This window comes from Temnothorax longispinosus, chromosome 1 (genome assembly GCF_030848805.1).
Source record: "Temnothorax longispinosus isolate EJ_2023e chromosome 1, Tlon_JGU_v1, whole genome shotgun sequence".
Taxonomy (NCBI): domain Eukaryota; kingdom Metazoa; phylum Arthropoda; class Insecta; order Hymenoptera; family Formicidae; genus Temnothorax; species Temnothorax longispinosus.
The window spans coordinates 12,363,239-12,383,782 of record NC_092358.1 but is presented as its reverse complement, the minus strand read 5'-3'; the positions used below and the strand labels follow the sequence as shown (position 1 = coordinate 12,383,782).

The 20,544-nt window shown below is 35.7% G+C and overlaps 1 protein-coding gene and 1 long non-coding RNA gene across 10 annotated transcripts in view; one reads left to right on the top strand and one right to left on the bottom strand.

Annotated features, from left to right (window-relative positions):
- Nucleotides 1-20,544, bottom strand: part of LOC139809040 (esterase FE4-like) — a 282,671-nt gene that overhangs the window by 257,992 nt on the left and 4,135 nt on the right. For 4 of the 9 annotated variants that reach the window (XM_071771655.1, XM_071771682.1, XM_071771664.1 and 1 more), the window contains exon 1: nt 2,791-3,023. The exons of 2 other annotated variants lie outside the window; for them this stretch is intronic. The gene's annotated coding sequence lies outside the window, so the exon portion shown is untranslated. Of the gene's footprint in view, nt 1-2,083; nt 2,204-2,785; nt 3,025-20,544 lie in introns of those variants that run through there. 3 more of the 9 variants (XM_071771698.1, XM_071771709.1, XM_071771700.1) reach the window with 3 other exon arrangements.
- Nucleotides 9,834-19,572, top strand: LOC139809118 (uncharacterized). The gene is made up of 3 exons (XR_011731030.1): nt 9,834-12,058; nt 15,949-16,527; nt 16,888-19,572. It is a non-coding gene; the product is annotated as an uncharacterized lncRNA (long non-coding RNA).

The window sequence follows — 20,544 nt, the reverse complement described above, 5'->3', positions numbered from 1 at the left end:
AAATTTTTATTTAATAATTATTTAATAAATTAAAGAATTTGTTGCTTGGCTCTTTTTGGTCTTAAAATATTCTATGGACTGTGCCCTATCAGGATATGCAACTTAGGATTTTGTTGCTCGCTCCTAACTGCAAATAAACAAATTATTTATAGTGGAGGCAAATTAGGTTTTTATCTCGGAACCGGTTAAAACTACTCGGATTTAAACGTTTTTTTTAATGTAGGTAATTAAAAACAAAATCATACGTTGCATATTCTGGTAAGGCACGGTCCATAGAATATTTAAATAACACAAAGACCCGAGCAGCAAATTCTTTTAGTTAGTTCTTAGCCATCGAAGTCGTAGGTAACGGTCGACGCGGAGATAAATAATTTGTTTCTTTGCAGTTAGGGGCGAGCAACAAAATCGTAAGTTGCATATTTTGATAGGGCACGGTCCATAAAATATTTAAATAACAAAAAGACCCAAGCAACAAATTCTTTTAGTTAGTTCTTAGCCATCGAAGCCGTAGGTAACGGTCGACGCGGAGATAAATAATTTGTTTATTTGCAGTTAGGGGCGAGCAACAAAATCGTAAGTTGCATATTCTGATAAGGCACGGTCCATAAAATATTTAAATAACAAAAAGACCCGGGCAACAAATTCTTTTAGTTAGTTTTTAGCCATCGAAGCGTAGGTAACGGTCGACGCGGAGATAAATAATTTGTTTATTTGCAGTTAGGGTCGAGCAACAAAATCGTAAGTTGCATATTCTGATAGGACACGGTCCATAAAATATTTTAAGACTAAAAAGAGCCGTGCAACAAATTCTTTAATTTATTAAATAATTATTAAATAAAATTTTATTAAATAAATAATTACCGTCAATTTTTAACCCATAAACATTGTAGTATATATATTTATGAATATTTATCATAAATATTGTGTACTGTGGAAAAGTTCTGACGGTATATGTATATGCCGTTACCTACTGAGCCGTTACCTACCACGCTTGCCTCTGCAAAATCTGCCGTGCAACCTGTCGTACTGCCTAATATGTATCTACATCACCCGTACATAATTCTAGTTCTTGAATTTCCATTATGTACATAATTTTAATTTTTGAATTTCTATTATGTACATAATTTTAATTCTTGAATTTTAATTATGTACATAATTTTAATTCTTGAATTTCTATTATGTACATAATTTTAATTTCCGAATTTTTATGCATTGTCACGGCTTTTTGCACTCCCGGACCGCGCCGGGACGTGTGCCGGATCAAAAGGGGAAACGGAGAGAAAGGTGACAGGCCTCTCCGACGAGAACCCTCGCACCTTCGACACTTTGCGAAACGATTTTGCTGTTGGGCGCCAGACGCGTAAATTCGCGTCCGCGAAATCGCGAAAGAAAATCGAGACGAGACGCGAGACGAAACGTGCGGACGTGCGAGGAATCGGCTAGCTCGACCTAAGGGCTGGGGCGGGGGTGATGAAGGGCAGCGCGATATCCGGCGGGGTGACACCCAATAAATAAAGCTACGAACTCAAGCGATTAACAATTAAAAAAAAAATAACATTTATTTTTTAGTAACTCGCGGGTGAAACAATATATGCCAATTCGGCTTCAGTCAATCGAACAAATCAAATAATTAATTAATCGCGCGAGCGTCAGAAATAAAACAACAAAAATAATGATAGCGCGGACGCCAGAAATGAACGGAGTATCACGTTATCGTATAGTAAACGCGCAGAATGCGCTGCGATTAGATTAGAGAAATACAGTAGGAGGAAACTTATAATTAATATGAAGCATCGACAATAAACACGAAATAATCCCGGAAATAGAAAATCTGGTCTCGCAGGAAAGATCGCGAGAGGACGGTACGTCACGCTTGGAGCGTGTAAACGCCACGTATAGAGTCGCACGAGAATTCTGTCGCCAATTATCTTAAGCCTAACGCCAGTGGAATCGTGGTGTAAGCCGCGGCTCAACGTAATGAGGACCGTACGCAACGCAATAACGCGAGAAATATTCCGGCGCGATCGCCAGGAGACGCGAAATCTTATAACTAACGCGAAAATACGGACTTAATTTAACGTACGTAATAACTAAAGTCAACGCAAGTCATTCTGATCGAATTCGGCACATTGTCTCCCGTGACTTTTGAACGCGAAGAATGATACGCCGAAGTACTCGGCATAGCGCGAAATACTGGAACGAACGCGAGGAAAAATATGCGGAATTACCGCGAGCAATAATAATACGCATTTACGACGGCACTGAGCCGATCGCGAGAATGGAGTAAATCACGCGAATAACGTTCTCCCGCCCGCACGACTACTTCTTACACGCAATTACCGAAACACGCATCCGAACATAACTATCCTGACACGCATAACTTTCTAAGGCAATTAGCCCACCTAAACGGCACGTTGACGCGATTGATGTGCCGACGCGGACGACATTCCGACCTACGCAATATTTGGTAATTCGATACGCCGTGAACACCGTGTGCGCGAGACGCAACCGCGAGCGCGGACGTTACACGAAAACGGACTCGCATTACCGGATTTCGCCAACAAATCTATCGCGATCTCCAGAGGCTTGTTATCACGTCGTTATCGCGATTCCGCGGCCACGATACCATCCCGAGGCCCTTCGCTCTCGCTGTCGATCGCCATTCGATACTCGGTCTCAAGGAACCGTACGTGTCGCGATTTTACAAACGTAATCCCGGACGAGAGCGCGCACCGGAGGGCGGCGTCGTGGCGTTACATGTCGGTATTAAGTACTTGCGGACAACCTCACCGATGCGATGCCTCCTCGTAGGGTTCCCCGCCGTCACCTCGTACCAAGTCGTCGCAGAACGAAACGAATACCCGACTCGGGGCGGCTATCGCGAATCTTAAGGAAACTTTTCGTGTTCGGCCTCGCCGACGGACGACCAGAGAGTGTCTCGCTAAATCCACTCGATTGCGGAATCGATGTGGCACCAGGGTGTGTTCGGTTTGAACGCTCACGCGCTGTAAGCGCTTATGAGCGTTACTCACGTCGTTCGCTTTGGAGTTGTAAGCGCTTACGGATCGACTAATGACGTCATCGTGACGTCATAACTTCTGCTGACAAACGCTTATTTCTGCAAGGTAGGGCAGTGTGAGCGTGATCAAGCGTAAGCGCTTACGTTCATTTCGGAACGCATTGTTAGCGGATTGCATATCAACAAACATGTCGTTGAATCGAATTATAGACGTAAAAATTGTAACGATATTCCAATTTCCAGCATTTAACGCAGTGGCTTTTCCTACACTGAATTTCTCACAAATGGATCTGTACATAATTTAAATATTAAGCAAGGAAAAATTATATGCATATACAAATATAAATTAAAATTTGAATAAACGAAATATAGGCTCTCTTGAATAAATCAAATAAAGGGAAGTGAGAGAGGCAATTAGAGCCACGCGCGGTAATTAATGCGCAATCAAAATAAGTCAATAATAAAATATATTATGTTAATACTTTTTTGTGTCATCTTCAGCGTAAAAATGAAAATAATACATGAACATTTCAGACGATAAATTATAGTCAATGTCAATTGCGATGAATTGAGTCAATCAGTAGAAAAGCGCAGTCAAATCAATAAAATAAAATTCGTACGAATGTTCGGTAGTCTGTCAGGATATGCAAATGCTTCGAATCGATCGCACCTTCGACGTTTACTCTCAGGTTGGAAAACCAGACCAGGTAGAAAGGAGAGATTCGATTGTCCTTTCTAAACCGTGAATCGGAGTCGCAATATGTTAAAAAATGCAATGTATCAGTATTAAAATTACAATCACGAATTCTTACTTACGGACCATTACAGACCAGTAAGTTGCAGTGTTAAAATAATGTATCTGTCGCTCTAGCATGTCGTGAGTGAGTGAAGCGTTGGTAGAAATCGGAAGGTTAACATAATAAAAGCGGTGTGTGCATGAGTTAATGGTGGGGATAAATATTCACAACGAATAACTCTAAATTTGTGATAACCTATCAATAACGTTCAAATAAGTATCCGGTAAATCTTCCGTGTCCGTCTGCAAATTCAATCCATTTTCCTGTCTCTTTATGCACAGCATCTCGGAAATTAAGCGTTTATAAAAATACGATTTATTATCTAGAATTTCCACATTATCCCAATCAAAATTATGATTTAATGCTAATCTATGATTTGTTATAACAGAATGATTAGATGTATTCCAATTTATATATGGTTCTGGTGTTCCTTAATTCTTGTTTGTAATTGTCTGCTCGTTTGGCCTACATAAAGATGCGTCGCAATCATTACAGTTAATTTTGTATACTACGTTACATTGTTTAGAACGTGGGAGACTATTCTTATGAGCTTTTATGAAGGTTCGCATTTTGTTTAAGCTATTATACGATAATCTCACTTTCAGATCCCTTGTTATGTTCTTAAATTGTTCTGTTTAAAAAATCGTTGTGAATTTTTATCCCCACCATTAAGACCCAGTTTCACAAGTGTCGGTTAACTTTTAATCTTAGATTAACTCACTTTTAATTCGCCTCCTTCTAACGTTCCCCTTAGAAAAAGACGAAGAGTGAGTTAATCTAAGATTAAAAGTTAACCGACACTTGTAAAACTGGCCCTAACTCATGTATACACCGCTTTTATTATGTTAACCTTCCAATTTCTACCAACACTTCACTCACTCACAACACGTCAGAGCGACAGGTACATTTTAACACTGCGACTTACTGGTCTGTAATGCTCCGTAAGTAAGAATTTGTGATTGTAATTTTAATACTGATACATTGCGTTTTTAACATATTGCGACTCCGATTCACGGTTTAGAAAGGACAATCGAATTTCTTCTTTCTACCTGGTCTTCCAACCTGAGAGTAAACGTCGAAGATGCGATCGATTCGGAGCATTTGCATATCGGCATATCCTGACAGACTACCAAAGATTCGTATGAATTTTATTTTATTGATTTGACTGCGCTTTTCTACTGATTGACTCATTTTGTCGCGATTGACTGTAATTTATCGTCTAAAATTTTCATGTATTATTTTCATTTTTACGCTCTGAAGATGACACAAAAAAAGTGTCGAAACGTCCGAATTTGTGTTAACTAATATATATATTTTATTATTGACTTATTTTGATTGCGCATAATTACCGCGCGTGGCTCTGATTGCCTCTCTTACGTCCCTTTATTTGATTTAAAAATTGAAACAACAATGTGTAATAATAATATTAATAACATACCGATATGAATCTGGGGTGGCCATTTTCCATATAGCGATAGATAATTGTTTTTCAGGTGATATTGTTTTACGTCCTGATTTTGATCTTAGTAATTTAGGTTTTAAAATTTGTAGAATAAAATTAAATGTTTCTTGCTTTATTCTAAAAAAAAGGTTTATTTTAAAAATTAAATATTCTTCCTCATCGAATAATAATTTTAATAATGTTATTATTTGCTCAAATATAACACACAATAACCTATCGTTGTGCTCATAGTCGCTTACATTGCCAAAACGAACGACATTTCTTACTATTGTGTAAGCGCTCAGATACCAAATCAAACGATTGAAAACAGCGCTTATAAGCGTGAGCGCTTACAGCGCGTGAGCGTCCAAACCGAACGCACCCTGTGTAGCACCCCCTTCCGTAGGGGCGCGCCAACCAATCGGGAGCGAGCTTGCAAGCTCGCGCGATAATTTAACGCAGGATCGTCGTAAGGTGGATCCTTCGGGGGCGCGCAACGGTCTCTCGGCGGCGTAGCGACTCCTTCAATTCGTCCCTGGACAGCGGACTGGACTTCGTTCTAGCCGGTGTGCCTCCGGTTTGACCTCGGGGCGGTGATCAGTCACCCCGCGGGCCGGTATTTCGTGGAGGCAGATTGCTGAGGCCGGGTTTTCCCCAGGCGCCTGGGGCCCCGCTATCGGCGGCCTTGTCCATCGCTGCCTCACGCGCCGCACACCTGCCGCGTTGCTCTCGCCGCCCGGAATCCCAGTGGTTTCCGCTTTCGCCCTCGCCACCCCTCCTCGGTCCTTGGTCCTCCCGGACCCTTCCGCTAGGTGTATTCCCTCGAAGATTCGTCGTGGTGGGGTGAGGCGCCGCGCGTATTACGATTACATAAAAATAAAACAATAGTCAAAACGCGGAAATGATATAAATTTTTTACCTCTGGAGATCTCGTCGTCGCCTCTCTGGCTCGTCCCTGGGCGCGAATTTCCGCGCCTTGTGACGGCGGCGGGGCGCTGCCACGAAGCGCCGAGCCGCAACGTCACAGCACATCATTTTAGTTCTTGAATTTTTATGTACATAATTTTAATTATTGAATTTCTATTATGTACATAAGTTTAATTCTTGAATTTCCATTATGTACATAATGGAAATTCAAGAATTAAACTTATGTACATAATAAAAATTCAATAATTAAAATTATGTACATAAAAATTCAAAAATAAAAATTATGTGCATAAAAATTTGGGAATTAAAATTATGTACATAATAGAAATTCAAGAATTAAAATTATGTACATAATTGAAATTCAAGAATTAAAATTATGTACATAATAGAAATTCAAGAATTAAAATTATGTAGGGGAGACCGGGGCTAAACAGTCCGTTTTTTTTTCGGTGCCGATTTTTAACAACAAAATAAATAATTGTAGTTAAATGTGGTATACCACTGTAAAGAGTGAACCTTTAGCTACAAAATTTATATAGGAAATTTTTGTCTACGTCGCTTTGTTTAACCGGTATAGAGCAAAAACGACAACGGTGGAAAAATTAAAATCTCAAAAATGCCGGGGTATAACAGTCTGCACTGCATTTTCAATACATATACGTACATCTAATCCTAAAAAATAATAGGTTACATTTTAATAATTGTTTTTTAAGAGAAAAATATAAAAATTTATTTAAAATTTTTATGCAAAACATTATTAAAAAATAGTTACGAGGGTTCCTCTTTCCGCAGAAGTCACTCGCCCGACTGTTTCACCCCTCGACGTCCGATGACTCTATTCGGTGTCTGAACGGTTCTAATTCCCGTCTTATTCATATTCCATATGAGCCCGAAAATGCCTTGGAAATGCACCCGGACTGCTTACTGACCGATTAGCCCCAAACATAAGTTTCAGGTTTGATCGTCCACGAAATATTAGACATCAACAATAATGAAAAAACTACACTGGATTCGTGTTCACCATGCATTACTCTTTATAATCACATAAGGTAAATGCACCTATTTGCGTCCATGTAAGGGTTATAGCAGAATATAAGACCAATATACGAGTATAATCTATTCCAATTTGATTAAAAATCATTACTGATTGAAAAATATATATTTCTTTATGGAAAAAAGCTTTTGTTTTGACAAATTGCTACATATTGCACCGGAAAATTCTAAAATTACGCGAAGGTATTATTGTACGTCGTTGCGTCCGCCTGATTAATTTTCGAACGTATTTGCGTCCATTGCGTTGCCCCCTTTGCGTCAGGACGCAAACTATAGTAGGACGATTTGACTGCACTATTTTGCGTCCGTCATGGTCATGGATAAAACGAATATGTATTGAATGTTTTCGGTCGCAAATAGAAACAGAATGTGTAGGGCCCCCATTTGCGTCTGCTCTTCAGAGGTTATGGTGGACTTGAATTATTCTGATAAAACTTATGTTACTTTATAAGTTGTGCCGCAGAAAAAAACAGTGCACATCGAAAAAGTGATATTTTTCGCATCATTTACGACAATTTTTAGCATGAATACACTGACGATTCAATTACTTTGAATATTCGAAGCAACCGGACGCACGCATGTACATTAGGATGTTGTTGCGTTGCTTTGCTACTATTGTGTGAAATTAATAATTTACTGACCTTTTGTGTAATGAAATCACACGTTTTGAGTAGCTTGTGGAGCTGGATTGCTTAAAACACTTGGACTTACTTCGTGATTATTTCTCAGGATCCGCAACAACGATAAAAATGACAGTCACTTTCACCGTCTGATCTACTAAGAATTTGCCCTCAGAGCACGCGTATACACAGATGGTCATTTACGGCGCGCACTATGAAAATTGAAACCGTGTTGTATTTTTTTAATTTCAATGAAACACATTTTAAAATAGACGCAATTATAGAATATTGTCTATAGAATGGAATAAATATTCTTCATGAATCAATAAGTGTGGATATTAATTGATTTTATTACTTTTTAATCAGATTCGGACGCAAATAGGTGCATTTACCTTACCTCGAGATTTGGGGAGCAAATATTATTGCAGATATTACAAAATTTCCACGCGCAGAAAATGTAACTTTCACCTTCCGAAAACACGTTTGCCCTCGAAAAAATCATAACACGGCAGGTAACCTGCCGAAACTCCGTTGGTCACATGGGTACTATAAGCAGCGTTTACAATGTTAATAGCGAGTTCGCACAATATACAGATTCCGAGATATTTGATTAGACGTATTTACCCCGTAGACGTTTTAGCCCCGGTCTCCCCTACATAATAGAAATTCAAGAATTAGAATTATGTACATAAAAATTCTAAAATTAAATTTATGTACATAATAAAAATTCTAGAATTAAAATTATGTACATAATACAAAATCGGCAATTACAATTATGTGCATAATTTTAATTCCCGAAAAAATTTTATGTCATAACATAAAATAAATTCAGAATTAATATTTTGTTTAGACATAATTTTAATTCTGCATTTTCAATTATGTAATAGCTTAATAATAATTCGATGAATTATAAATATGTCTAGACGTAAAATAATTTCTTTTCTTTGAGTATCAATTTAATTTGGTAGAATTTTTATGATAGTATTAAATAGCAAAACGGCGTGCCATACAGAGGAAAGACATAGAGCTGAAAGAAATCTTAGACGGTGACAAACAGTTGTCATTAAAATTAAAACAAGTTTAAATACCAGGCTTTTCAACGACACTTTATTGTGATACGTCTACACCGGTCATGCGTCCCTTCGTCACTGAACCATTTAGATGGCAGTTATTTCAAGCCCTGCATGGTCTGGCGCATCCCGGGATTAAAGCAACGACGAGACTAGTAAAGCAGAAATATGTATGGCCATGCATACAACAAGACAGTCGCAAATGGGCACAAGCATGCTTGCAGTATCAGAAAGCCAAAATGTTTAGACATACAGTCACACTGACAAGAAATTTCCTAGCGCCCACAAGAAGATTTCAACATATCCATGTGGATATAGTGGGCCCGATGCCAATTTTACTGGGATACAAATATTGCCTAACGATAGTAAGGCTAACCTTGATGAACATCAAACCTGCCTGGAAAGAAGGTCTTCAAGCCACACCAGCGGAAATGATCTATGGGGAATCCATACAATTACCTGGACAATTTCTGGACGAAGAAAACACAGAGGATCATATGACAAAAGGTTTTGCTACACAATTAAAGAAAATAATGAGAAACTGACGACCGAAAATTAGAAGACATGGTCAAAAAACTACGTTTATATACAAGGACTTAGCTACATCACAACAAGTTTTTCTGAGACATGACGCGCCGACAAGAGCTCTCCAGACACCATAGTCTTATCAAGTCCTCAGTAGAGGAGAGAAAACTTATATAGCCGTATTCATAGTCCTTCCTTGAGTAAGGGGGGATTTCTTGTTCCTTATTCTACACTTCATAAATTTTAAGGTTCCTTGATCGATCAAGGAAGGTTAATAAAATGTAGAATAACTAATAAGAAACAAGAAATCCTTATTCCTCAAGAAAAAACTATGAATACGGCTAACAAACTCCGCATAAACGGACGAGCTGTTCGAGTATCGGTAGACAGGCTGAAACCGGCTTACGTGCTGGAACAAGAAGAAGAAGGAGCGCCTTAATGCGAGCAAAGCCCCGAGAAGACGCAGCCAACACGTACGAGAAGCGGACGAGCGTCACGTCCACCAATCCGTTTTCAAGACGGACTTTAAATCAACCAAGGGGGTGATGTGGCGGCCAAATTTTCATAGCACCACGGGGCACCATGCCGCGAAACTACGCGCCTGGCGAGCTGCCGCTCGAGCACGCCGTACGGCCAAGCCGCCGCGTCAGATCACACTGGGGAACTATAAGAAGACCACCTGCTGAGAGGACTTCAGAGCCTTCTCTCAACTTGAGACGCTTTTACAACGGGCTATCAATCGAGATTACGGTTAGAAAACAGTTCCTACGGAACTATAGAGCAAGTTCCTTGAGGGCCTCTAAATCAGCAAGCTTCTTAGGCCTCTGCAAAACGGGGTGTGCCCCGGGCTTCTGATGACAGAGAGAGCTCCGGGCCTTCGGTTTCAAACTACATCACACTCGGCAAGCTGCCACGAAGCAGCGTGGCTGTCCCAACCACGGACAACCGCCTGCTTCAAGTCCGCCGGCCGCTCCAAGGGCTCGGCCTTCCATCAAGCCAACGCCGGAGACGTTTCAACCACTTCTCGAAAGGAAAGTGGAATCTTTCCGAGAGTAGAAGTTAATCCCTTTTGACCTGTCGGGCTTGCCAGAACTACGCTCCTGGGAACATCACTTGACGGAGTTAGCGCACCAAAGCAGAAGTGCCAGCAGACGCAGACCGATTCTTTGCCACCCACACTGGTGGTGTTCGATCCACCGAGTCCGCTGCCAAAAACGCCCAAACGGATGACTAGGACTCCGGGCAAGGGCTTGATTCCTAAATAATACACTAGGATCAGCAGTCGGAGACGCTCCTTATTAAGGGAGTTATTCGGAGAATAACTTCTCCTTGCATAGCGTATCCGGAGACAATACACTCCGGGCGCCTTGCACACGTGCTTCGCACGTCGCCCCGCATCTCGCGGGGCCCCCAAAACAAACCAAAAATAACTCGCAGGTTCTCTTCGGGCGTCACTAGATCACAATATAAATTGTAGGGCTGAGACCGTAAGTACTGACATACCCACAGTTGTCAAGGACATGACCCTGAGTAACTTTTCCTTATAACTTAATCGTCGCTCATTGCTTATTTAAAGTTATGAACAAAACAAGTTTGAGAAATATAACAGTTTATGTCGATACTAAGGGAAGTAATTTGCTGATATGTGTGTATAGACAGTACACATGTAGGCGAGAGAAAGACTGCTCCTCTTCCGAAGGCAGGGGTGGGTAGGGGTGGACCTCGTTTCGCGTGGAAAGTTGAAAACCCGAATCGTACAATAATAGACCTTGTTTCGCTCTATAAGTAGGGTAGGATGAACTTCGTTTTGCGTGAAAAGTACAATGCTGTCCAGAAAACCATCTACGTGAACCGAGGTCCTTCTCCACTTATCCCCCTACACGTGTATTCCCACCCCGAAAGCAGAGCATACTATTTATTTCTCTGTTTGTGAAATTTTGTAAACACTCTGAATTGGTACGTGTGAAGGACATTACTACTATTAGTAACTGCTTCGTTTTTTATTGATAACTTTTAAATAAGCAATGAGCGACAATTAAGTTATAAGGAAAGTTACTCAGGATCATGTCCTTGACAACATATGTCAAGGTTAAGGTCATCGGAAGTGGGTCCCTTATTTGGTATATTTACTTCAATATTAACTGTTAGTACTTATTGTCAGACATTTTTCAAAAACCTGTTAAATGGTTTCATGACAGAACGCTGATAGCATAACTGCGAGCATTGCACGCGTGGAAAATTGTAACTGTACAGAAGTTTTATAGATATATGTAACAAAAAGAGATACAGAATGGTATGATGACGGGGATGATAACGTTTCTTAAATAGATATTTCAATATTAAAACTTTGTATCGTAATATCTTCAAGGCTGCGGGCAAATAGAAAAAAATTAAAAATATTTTTGTGATATAATTCAGACCCCCAAGCTATATCGATTACAATTAACAGGAACTCGATCGGTCTAGCCATTTCTTAGATAGAGTCCAATATTCTCAGTTACTCGCAACTGGCCGACTCGCGTCAAGGGAACAAATGTATTTCTGTAATCACGGAAGTTTTTATCACGCACAGCTAGAATGACATTTATATAAGTTGCTGCAACTTTGTAAGTATATACTGATATTTTTAAAATTTTTATTAATGTATATATTTCTTATTTTTATACATATATAATTTTTATACGTTTTAATTTTACTTTTAATTTTTTTAAATCAATTATTACAGAAAATCAAAATTATTTGGCATATTATAATACTTCGAAGAAACATCTTTTGATACTTCGTATAACTTTTGTAGAAGAAATATATATGCACATCACACAGGATTATTATTATAAAAAAAACCTCATAAAGAACAAAGATTCAAAGAAGCTACAATATGTACGCATGTTTAAAATAGAACCAGACTTTAAAAAATTAAAGGTAAATTGGATGAGAAGTACAAACATTAATAGATATTTTCATAATATAATAAATATATCTAATACTTACAAAATTACACTGATTAATACACGATAAAATGATGTCATGTGCTGAACTAATGCTCGCAAAGTGACAGCATTTAATATTATTGCTTATCCAACAATATATTGCTTTGCGTGTTAACTTTATTTTGAACTTTTGTTATATCATTCATCTCTAATCTTCTATTTTATTGCGATTTAATTTTTCTTGCTGGCATATTAAACTAAAGTAGCACAAAATAGAAACACGACAGGGGACCTTAACATTGTAGTAAGATACTAATTTTATTTATACACAGAATAATAAGTATAATAAATATAAATGCAACATTACATAAGTCTACATAATTCAACTAGTAATGTCGAATTAAAAATATCCATAACTATATAATTTCACCGCGCGAGCACTTTGTATCAGTCATATTTCATTTTCATATCTTGAAATATCATGACCTTATATACTATATGTGTAACTGTTATGTAAATGTCATTCTAGCTGTGCACGATAAAAACTTCCATGATTATATATAGAATGTCCTCCAAATGTATTTATCATCGTGATTTATTACGTAAAGATACAAATAGAATGTGTTGCGTGAAGAATGTGTGAACGGGCACGAATAGCGTGTGTATACCGAGATATTTGTAAATCTCGAAAATGGTTTTTTTAAACATAATTTTATTATATTTTATTATATAGTTGAATTCATAGTAAAAAACCTTTAACTTGAAGATAAAAAAATTTATTTTTAAAAATGTTAAATAATAAAAATTAAAAAAAAAAAACAAAAAATGTTCTCTTATTATTTTAAAGTACTCTTAAAATTATCTCATTTTTATTTAAAAATTATTTTTTTATCTATTAGTTTTCTATCTAGTACACTAGGAAAAAATATTAGTGCCTCCAACAAAACTGTTTAGTTGAGACGGTTTTTAACAGCAACCAAATATCTTGTTTTTCTTAACAAATTATTTAGCTACTTCTGCTAAATGTATTTTTCTGATTTGTTCTGTGGACCAAATAATTTTGTTCTTAGACTTCACATACAAAAATTAAGCATTTTAGTTATTTACCCGCGTAAATACTACTAATAATGAAATTTTCTTTTACATAAACTGAAATAATGCCCAATAAGTACAATTTTATTTTTCTATGCATTAAAATTTAGACTTTATATTACTTTATATTATATACTAACAAAATATTATAATGCAATAAAGCAATTTATATTACCAAACGCTTTCAACATAACAAAATTTACATAGTTAAAGATTTTTGGTTGTTATAACAAAAGCAATATGTTATAAGAACAAAATATAAGCAACAAAGATATTTATTTACAGCAACTGACTAGTTTTGTTGGGCATATTTTAATTAAATTATTTTGTTGTTACAACAAAATTTTGGTTCATACAACAAAACATTTTTCCTAGTGTAGTTTTCTATCTTATAGTTTCAACGATATTCGCTCTGAAAAAGAAAAAGACCGATTTTTTTAAAGGGAGGTTTTACCCCGTAAACGTGCAATTGGACACGTATAAAAAAATACGTATCTCTTATTTCGATCTAAAATACAATGTATTAAAAGTTCATCAATATCGGAAGGGGACACTTCCGTGTATTTTCTTTTTAAGTTCCATTTAAGTGACGGATATACGTGCAAACAATAATATTACAATAGTATGTTGAATCAAAGTATACGAATTACTGTCTCAACAGAACTGAAAAATTTAACGTAAAATAATTCGCTTGTTGAGGAAAACGGAACTTTAAAATAATAATACCTGCAAAAGTAAAGATTAGAAAACAACTTCAAAAAATTAGTCGACCCCACTGGCCATTACTTCTTTATTCTTCCTCTTCACAACGTTTCGGCCTCAATCAGGCCCTTTTCAAGTGAGATGTTATATTATACATCAAGCAACAACCAAATCACGCGTCGCCGACGCCGCGTCCAAACCACATCGTGCGCACGCCAAAACTAAAAACGAATATGTCAAACGAATATGTCAAAAATGTCAAAAATAAGAACCACACAGAAGGAATATCAGAATTAAAACGTAGAAGCTTACATAAATTGTTGCATCGAAGGAGTGAGATTGTAAAACTCGCGAACATCGCTAGCGTAACCGTGAAGAAATTTATTTTCTCCACACGGTCCACAACGTGTCATATTCAAAGTCGCACTGGCACAAATCATACACAATGACAAATTACATTACAATTAAGTCGTGTTCCCAAAATACCGCAGGACAGGCTAAGATCAAACAAGTTACCGTGTTCTGAAAGTATACAAAAACAAACCGAAATCCTATACAGCCTCGATGACTCGATCGTATATTGCGGGCAAATTCTCCGTGTCTTTTTGGAGGTTGACCGAATCTTGTGGATAGAGCCATTCTGCTTTCCAATGGCCAGTGGGGTCGAGTAATTTTTTGAAGTTGTTATTTATATGTATTGGCGAACCTAATATACTGGATTGTTAAAGATTATAACTTATTTAATTATTAAAAATAGCGATTTTTTTAAAAGAAAAGTTTAGAATAATTATTAGAAAAGATAGAATTGGGATAAAAATCGATATATGCGAAGGACGAGATCCACACATATTTAACCTATTTAAAGGATTTAAAAGTAACTTTTACTACTACAGGAAGAGAGATACAGAAATTTCTTTTCTTTCTTTTTTTTAAGATACAAAAGACAGTATAGATACATTAAGAAAACATGCATTTCCGGGATTTTTTGTGCATGGAAAAAATTACAAACTTTATTTGATGAAAGTTTTCTTTTTTTAAATAATACATTTTTTAGAAATAGTAAGAATTTTTTGATAAAAAAATAATGAAGAATATAAAAGATGTCAATTTTTTGTAAACACTTTTTTTTAGAGACGTTTTGTAGCGACCACTGCTGAGACAATTTAAAGACAATTTAAATAATAGAATATAATTTGGTTGAATATCTATATTCGTATAACTACTACATCATATAGTTGTACATAATTCGTGCTTGATTGTACTTTTTACACTATCTATGCTATTAATAAAATCTATAATAAATTGACTAGCTTAATTGGTCTTGCTTAATATTTTGAAGATATTGATCACCTATCAGTCTACGTATTGGAGATATATCTAGAACTTTATTAACTGAAATATAGCAGTCAATTTTCTCATAACATTGTTACGTTCAAAGCGGATAATATTATTTTATAATATATATTATAAATTTCTATATAATAATATAGGAAAATATTTTTCTAAGAATAGAAGAATGAATAATACATTGAGTCGAAGCATCAATAGTATAATACATTATCGTCATTTTGTAATCTTTATATGCTCCACAAACCAATAAGATCATTATTATTATCAATTTGACATTTTACGACATTTTCTGATACTGCCCAAGTCATGTACTTTTCGATGACGTTGTGTGTTTAGCGATATTAACATTTTACATTTTACTAATCTGTACTGCTTTCGCAATCTGTGGTATTTAATTATTGCTAATTCATTTGCTGTTACAGATAAAGGATCATAATTTATAAGATACCCACTTGAGCGCAGTTACTCATGAAAGAGCAACATATATTTGTTCACAACTAAATATAGAACTTCCAGAAGTCGCTCAACGTTCGAAAACCGCTCTCAACTGTTCGGAGTGTCTTTATATACAACATTTATTTATTTATTTATCTATCTAATTATTATGTTTGACTGTTAAAAAGATGCTTCAGGGGTTTTATTCAAAATAATAACGAGAGTTTTAATGCTCTTGTTTGGAAATATGCTCCAAAAAATACTTCAGGCAAAGCTAAAATCGCTGAAATGCATATGATGGGGTCTTATTTAGCTGCAATCCAGTTTAACGAAGGGTACACTGGATTATTGGAAGTATTGGAAGTTCTAAAGATAAAATTTGGACAACAAGTAACCGAATACCGCGACAAGCAGAATGCGCTCCGTATTTCCGCTGCTGAGCAAAAACCAAAAGCAACGACGCGTGACACTAGATTTCAACAAAGGCATACTTTAAATGAACAGAGAGGATGCTGAACATATAATTTGGGAGACTTATTTTATGGTCCTGGAGTAGATGCGCTATGGTAAGTTAAAAAATTCCAACGTTATAACGTAAATAATTTGTTTTAAAACTAATGCGTTTTTTTCAAAACAAGATTTTTTAAACTAAGTACACTCATAATTTAGTGAATTTTCAACGAATGCATTTAAAATTTTATGTGAAGGCTTATAATTAGATTATCTTCAGTTGCACGTACGGAATTTTCAATTAAATAATTTGTTTGTTTTTATAACGTTAAAAAACAGGTCAGTTTTTCACCAATTTTTTTTTTTTCAAGAGTTCGCCATTTTGTAACAAATTATAATTTTTTTAAATCCGTACGTGCAACGTACTAAAACTATTGTCTCATATTTTTAGAAAATACTTGTCTTTTTTGTTTCAGAACTTCTGTTGGTCCGCTACGCATGCGCCCGTTTAACATAATTTTTTTTAGGCGACTCTGTGATTATTGTAGCTATAAATATTATCTAATATTTTTTCACGGAAATTTCACAAAAAGTAGTTCAAATTATGTACTTTGAGATGTTAATAAAGTAATTTAGAAAAAATTATTTGTCAGAAAAAAATTTTTTTAAAATAGTCTTTTCTAAAGCTGTTACACTGATTTTCCTCCTTAACGACTATAACATATCGAAAATCGTTTTCTCACAACAAATGCTCTATCCATTACTTAAAACTTAACACTTAAACCATTCTATCGTATGTTCAATTCCCGATGACAGTATTTTTAACATCTGTAAATAATTAATTCGTTAATATTAAAAAATGCATAGCATTTTGTGCAGTTATTATTGTATATATTTCTATAATGTATCTTAATTATAGTAGACATTTATATAATGCTGATGCAAACTTTTGACTGCAATCAATCTGTTTAAGCTTGATAAAGTTAATCCTTAGATCTCGAAGAAATAAATAATAATGCTAATCCAAGCTGTCGATTTGCAATCAGTCCGTTGATACAATTAATCTTGAGATCTTGAGATCTTGCTTTATCAAAAGTATTTAAAAAATTAATTTTAGTTTGTACTAAAAATTAGAATTTCTACTCGGCGTTATATTATTATAACTTATTAACTTGATAGTAAAAATAAGCATATTCAATGTTATAATGTAGAAGATGGGATAGAGAGAAAAAAGAAAGAGGGAGATAGAAAGGAAAGGAGAGAGATTATAATGTATTATGTGCAAATATAAATGTTAATTTATTTTAATTAATTGTTTCTTATTATTTTATAAGCGAAAATCTCTCAACAAGCTAATTAAAATGAAAGACGGTCAATTTCTGAGCAATAATAAAGATGTAAAAAAATGAAAAATAAATAGAAATTTTTGTTTATTAAGAATTCAAAAGTAACAATAAGCTGTTAAACTACTCTCTCAACAAGTTTTTATTCTTAAAATATTCATTAACATTACGACATCATTAACTGTCATCCGCATTGTGAACGCATTAAAAAAACAATGTATTGTACATGCTTATTACGTACATTATACATTCAAATATGCGATTCAACAGCAGTGAGACCGCTAAAAAATGTACAGGAAAATGTACACGTGTTTAAGTTCATATGTGTCACATATATCCAAATATGTACGAACATGAGAGTTCCGAACGGGTCTTGAGGTTGCGAGAAACAAAGACTTGAGGGACAAACTCGCTTTGTGTGTGTGCGTGTATACTTACGTCTGACGGAATCTCATTTCACAAAAAAAAGTGACTATTTTACTGTTGAGATTTCGAGATGTCAAAATTGATTGCACCGATTTGAATCAGACTGGTTGCAATTTACATGCGCGATATTATTATAAGAAAAATGTCGTTACATATATTTATCATGCCTATAGCTTCTGAGATATTTTAATTAAAAAGTTGATTGATGTGAAAACTTTTAAGTTTAGTGGTACCACGTCGTGATGGAACGCTGTACTGGACATAGTATTATTTTTTATGTACTTGGCGTCGCGGTATTACCGTATCGCTTGGTCGTAAACGGAAAGATAACAAAAAAAAATAAACGCGTGGTCGCCACGCGCGTTAGAAGTGAAACTTCTGAAGGAAAGGGCTTTGCCATAACTTTTCTGAAATTAATACAAAAACAATACAACGGCATCAGTCACTCTACGCAGCCGCCTGCAACTCGAAAATGTATTACACGCAGTTCTCACTCTACCCGTCTCGCCAGTGCCGTACGCCTATTAGTCGAATTTTCGTTACACTTTCGAGTTTTGTGTTGCAAAATCGAACTTACTACCGTGCCAAAAGAAGGAGCCGTCTCGCCAATGCCACTTATTGGTCGAATTGTCGTTATATTTTTTGCTTCCTAAAATTCGTGTCGCAAAATTCGTGTCACAAAATTCGTGTCGCACAATTCGTGTCGCTTTTTCGTTTCGCAAAATCGAACCTACTACCGTGCCAAAAGAAGGAGCTGTCTCGCTAATGTCGTACGCCTATTGGTCGAATTTCCGTTACACTTTCTGTGTCGCAAAATTCGCGTCGCTTTTCCGTGTCGCAAAATCGAACTTACTACCGTGCCAAAAGAAGGACCCGTCTCGCCAATGCCATACGCCTATTAGTCAAATTTTCGTTATACTTTTTGTGTCGCAAAATTCGTAATTTTGTGTTGCAAATCGAACTCACTACCGTGCCTAAAGAAGTTTCACTTCAAAAATAATTTTAGGAAGCTTAAATAATTAAAAATCAATGTTAGTAAAAAAAAGAGCACAGAACCGTAACAAAGCGTTATTTTTTTACTGATATAACAAAAAATGTTTGAATAATTGATAGAAATAAATTCTTTCCGATTTCTGAATAAATTTAAAATTTTATTGAAAATAAATAAAAGAATTCGATCATCAAAATATTCTCCATTATTCTTAATGATCTTACATTTTTCGAGCAGCTTGCTAATGTTGTCACGATAAAGACTTGGCGGTTTTGAGACGATAAAACTATAATAAAGGCATTTTTGGACAACTGTCTTGAAGTGTGTATTCGTTAAATGATGTCGTAGCGATCGAAACAAATGATAATCTAAAGAGCTATGTTCGATATAAATAAGCCGCGCGAGGAAGAATTTTTTAGCTCAAAGTGAAGATGACATTCTTTGTCATCTTTACAAAGTGTGGACGATTTTATCATGAAGCAAAATAATTAATCTTACGTTTACCTTACCAGTAAATAGCCTTTTCTTGCTCGATTTTGTCACTCAAATTGATAAGTTACTGTTGGTAGAACTTAGCAATTACTGTTTTTTCTGGATTTAGTATATATATATATGGGTGTATCATTTTAAGTGATTCAGCTGAATATCTCTTAAAGTAAAAAAGATTGGAAAAATTGTTTCAGACAAAAGTTGTTTGGTTTCAAGGGGTACATAAGATGGTGTCATTAGTTTCACCTTAAATAGTTGCTTGAAGGTCACGTAAAGGTCATCTTCAATTTTTTAAATAGAACCACCTACTTTTTATTACATATTCTTGTAGCTTATCTCGAGGGCTTTCCAAAACACTATAGGAAAGTATTTTTTCATTAAGAACTTTTGGAATTATAAGGCTTGAAAGTTCTAGTATTTTGACATAAAATACAAAATATCTTGTAAAACATTAAGTTTGCGGTAATGTTACCTTAATACTTTTATGCACAGAATAATGAGACGAATCAATTGATATGAAAAAAGGCATAGTTTCTTTAAGAAAAAATATGTAATTTGCAACACGCATCTGCATACTTTTTTTTAAAAGCAACTATGTCTTTTTTTCATACCAATTGATTCGTCTCATTATTCTGCGCATAAAAGTATTAAGGTAACATTACCGAAAACTTAATGTTTTACAAGATATTTTGTATTTTATGTCAAAATACTAGAACTTTCAAGCCTTATAATTCCAAAAGTTCTTAATGAAAAAATACTTTCCTATAGTGTTTTGGAAAGCCCTCGAGATAAGCTACAAGAATATGTAATAAAAAGTAGGTGGTTCTATTTAAAAAATTGAAGGTGACCTTTACGTGACCTTCAAGCAACTATTTAAGGTGAAA